We start from the raw sequence: 4921 nt of genomic DNA on the forward strand, positions 1-4921 counted from the left end.
AACATATTTATTTTAAGAATATATAAAACAGCTACTATCAGGAGATACCTCAACATATTTATTTTAAGAATATATAAAACAGCTACTATCAGGAGATACCTCAACATATTTATTTTAAGAATATATAAAACACAATCACTGTCAGGATATACCATTTTAAAATAATACTGAATATGTAGGAAACTGAGTGTCAAGTGATACTATGTCATAATTATACCAAAAAGCTTGGAAACAGTTATCATCAGGAGATAACATCACATAAAGTTTTCAGAAAGACAAGAAAAGTTTACTGTCATGAAATATCATTTCATTATTTTGCCAGAAGGCTAACAACAATCATTACCAAAATATATCATAACACAATTGTGCCAGAAAGCTAACAAACAATCATTACCAGATCATATCATAACACAATTGTGCCAGAAAGCTAACAAACAATCATTACCAGATCATATCATAACACAATTGTGCCAGAAAGCTAATAAACAATCACTGTCAGACTACATTTTGGTATAATTGTATCAGAGAGCGAGGAAACAATCACTATCAGTCTACATCACAATACAATTGTACCAGAATTCGAAGAAACAGTCACTGTCAGACTACATTTTGGTATAATTGTATCAGAGAGCGAGGAAACAATCACTATCAGTCTACATCACAATACAATTGTACCAGAATTCGAAGAAACAGTCACTGTTAGATTATATCATGATATATGTTTACTAGAAACAATCTATGTTAGATTCCATCATGATATATTTTTACCAGAAACAATCAATGTCAGGCGATATCATAGTATAACGTCTCCAGAAGGTTGACAGAAAGTATTTTGATGCTTTCACCATCACACAATTTTATCAGGAACTTATGAAAACAATCACTGTCAGGTACAAGGTTATCACAGTTATGCGAAACTTAATATAATTCATAAAATCATTGTTAAAAATATCATAATATAATTACAACAAAATGCTGATTAAACATCACTGTCATATAATAATGTTGCATAATTATGCTTGAAAGCTAAAAAAATAAAACTACCTAAAACATTGGTACCACCAAATTTAACAGTGCTTCTTTTTATTATTTTTACACATTTATTATTTCAAAACCAAATGAAATCTCCTGCATGACTTATTACAAGGACGAATATAATTTGCTATAGCTTCCAGCTATGGTCCAACATACAAAGAAAACACCCTGTTCCCTCAAGAACGTTATACCAGTAATGTAGGCCATCCTGTACCATCAAGGAAGTTATGTAGGGACTTTCACTTATCTAACTTACCCAAGATCCATCTTGTTTTGTTTTTTTTATAGTTTCTTGGCGTGTTCGAACATCAACGAAACAAACAATTTCATCATAAAGCAATAATTCTAGATAGATATACACATGATACCACAAAGAACATGGGTCCCTTGTCACAGGATATGGACATCAGATGGTGCTATCTGCTCAATGTGGCTTGCATTCTTGGGATGACATTAAAAATAGCTGAACGTAGATATTCAGCAAACAATATGTCTACGTTCTGTGGGATCGCTGACTTAATGTTTGACTGCAGGGACATCTAAAATCAATTGCGTATCGTGGAGCATCGGCTACAATGATAGCATTAGCAGATTTCATTACGAGGACTCCTATCGCGCTGGCAGGGAAGGATATGTACTTTGATTGGTCTCCGGAAAATCATTTAATTATCGTCCCACCCTCCACTGAGCTTGGTCCGAACTACATTTCAGTGAGAATAGAGAGTGAGGGGAAAAGTTGCTTTAACATTTTTACAGTTTTGTTATAAAAGGTAGCTAATATTTAATTTCCCGAATTTCAACTATTGGTTTAAATTAATATATATATATCATTTTTGGCATTTGGGATACACTCATTAGTAATAGATCAAGTGACCATCACGGCCAGTCCACTTCTGCGTACAAGTTTGAAAGATGACGAAAATTAACCATTTTATTACTCATTGAAACATTTACTGTCTGTCTAAAATTTTAACTTTTCTATATAAATAGAAAGTAAAATCCGCTGTGGTTATTGAACAAAAAGCAATCAAAAATTGACAGGCAGAGTTAGCTATATATAGGTGACGTTTCGGGAAAACTTATTGGTTTGTACGAGAAAAATCTGCAGCTCGAAGCGTCACCTATGAAATAAAATTAGTACTTGTAATACCTGTACATGTTTTTTGTATTTGTGACTTCTGCGATTCACTTATGTTTCTTATTGTTAGTTGAGACTTGACTTTTGCGAGTGATGTAGCTTGAAACATCTCCGTTTGTTTCTCCAAGTGTACACTTTGCAGGAAACACACACACATATATATATTCATAGCTGGATGATCCATTTGGCCCGGGCCCAGGGGGCGGAGAAAGAAAAATCATAGTGTGTTCTTTGTTCAGATTCTTACATGAGTGGCTTTATTTTACACCTTTAACTAAAAATATTTTAAGTCGAGTTTTACGCTTTGAGGTTGGAAACAATTAATCTGTAAGCATTAAAAGGGGAATTATATTTATAGTTTTATACTTAATTTATGTTCAGAATCTCAGACTTGAGGCGTAGTTAAGGAGGGGGGATCATTTTGGGCCCTGATAAAAGTTATTTATGGGCAGCTAATAAATCCTTGGGTGACCTGAAAGCAATAGAATCTTTAGCATGGGAAGTAAGACAATAGAAGTAGTCCTAAAAACCACTTAACTATCTTGTTTTGCTATCCAGTATTTTAAATTATCAGATACAAAGACAGAGTAATATACAAAATGGTATAATAGATGGTATTTTTCTTACTTCAATGTCTACAAGTTTCAAGAACTATGAATGAATACAAATAAATGTCTAAACAATTTATTTTATTGAATAAAACTTATTCGTAGTTACATTACACTCAAAATTACTCTAGCAATAGTTACATTACTCTCAAAACTACACTAGCAATATATCAATCTTCCTTCATCCCAAATACTTTTCCCACGAGTTTTATATATATGTACATATATACATTAAAGAAAGGGATTGGCAATGTACATTCATTGTGCCGTTAATATTAACATTTAACTTTAATATTAACATTTATGCCAAGACTGACTAATAAAATTTGCAAGAAAGTTAAAAATAGCGTAATATTTGTGATAAGTACTTTCAAAAACACAGAAGACATGCGGAAAGATAGACATCCAGTGTTTGAATTGCCAACGGTCAAAACTGGATGATCCAGTTCATTTAGAGCAGATTGCAAGCATACGAGGACGTACGTGTTTGGTTTATCAGTAATAATGAAGATCATGACAGGATCATACTCCTGACAGACTCCCTAATCCTCATCACAAGATGTCCAAAGTAAATGGGTAAAAACCTATGATAGACTTGAAGGCTTATCTGATAACCATCAATATTCTAGTCACAGAGGAATATAATTCAATGTAAAGTGCACTACGTAGCTGATAAGGCTTAGCCCTTGGGTAACCTGGTGAAATTTAAACGTAAAGTCGTAAAAATAGTACGTAGACTTAGTGAATAGAAAAGAAATGGAACAGAGGTCACGCTGGTCAATTGGAAGACTGGAGGAAAGTGGGTGTAAGTGTGGATGTCGAAAGGATAGATGCTACTTAATTATTGTTGTTGTTTTAGCTGTTATATATAAAGCTCTGAATTTAGTGTTTAACCGTCACAAAATTGTTAGATTTAGACTGTTACTATTTTGTTATAAAGGTATCAAGGTAGTTTTCATAAAATTATTATTCATAGATTTCACCTGTCATATAAAAATGTCTTAGTTTACACATTATTATTCAATATACAAAGTATCTGTATACAGTTTCTGTAATATTTAAAGGTCATGGTTTACTACTCAGCTGATCGTTTAATGATATATTTAGTGTATAATTGTTACATATATCGACATTTTTACTTTAACTTTTGGTCATCACAATTCTGTAAAATCTAGCTCACAATCATTGGCATAAAATTGTAAACTTAATTCATGCAATAGTGCTAGATCTTGTCTTTAAGTTGTATATATATATCTTTTACTTCATACAATCTTATTAGTTCTGTAAAGTATTATATGTGTAAAATTCATGTAATCTGATGAGATCTGGCATCCTTGTGTTATATGTAAATATAATAACTTTCATTCAGTTTACACAATCTTATTAATTCTGGCGTGTAAGTGTCTTATGTAAGAGTTGTAACTCACCTTTCAATTGTTACCAACTTATTAGATCTGGCGAGTAATTGCCGTATGTAAAGGCTGTAATTGTAACTGAAACTGGCTAGTCAAAATTAAAAACACACGGAGAAAAAAATCGTATTTTTTTATTATGTTATTCTTATCTCGTTATATGTTCTGAAAATACTTCATTTTCTCTTAAACATTATTTGCCTCTCGATCTAGTGTTACCGTTCTATAAATGTTAAGCACATTATGACATTATTCTTTCTTGTCTGTTCTCTTGCTTACTTTGACACGAAGTCACAAGTAAAGGCGGAAGTTTGCACTCGAAGTAGTGTCTTGAGGTTTCGGAATGACATCATGGATAAACCTTTAGTAGACACACGCTTGACATAGAACTTACCTGTTATATGTTACAATATTCGACGTTATTAGCTTTTGGTCCCAGCTGAAGTTTCATTAGGTTAAAGGTCGGCAATACAAGAAGTACGTGAAACAGCTGATGGTAAGGGTACAATGACGGTGCCATCAAATCTCGTGAGCACGGTTGGCCTAGATCAAGGATAATGTAAGGCTCACATAATAATTTTATTTTCGAGCTTAGCAACCCATTTTCTAGTTTTTCTCTAGCACAATACGTCTTGACGTCATCTCAGACTGAGTTCAGTATAAATAATACACGCGATGAAGAACTTTAACCAGTTTGCTCAGAGCAGAAGCAGTTTATAATCGTTCTG

This window comes from Limulus polyphemus, unplaced genomic scaffold (assembly GCF_000517525.1).
Source record: "Limulus polyphemus unplaced genomic scaffold, Limulus_polyphemus-2.1.2 Scaffold1926, whole genome shotgun sequence".
Taxonomy (NCBI): Eukaryota; Metazoa; Arthropoda; class Merostomata; order Xiphosura; family Limulidae; genus Limulus; species Limulus polyphemus.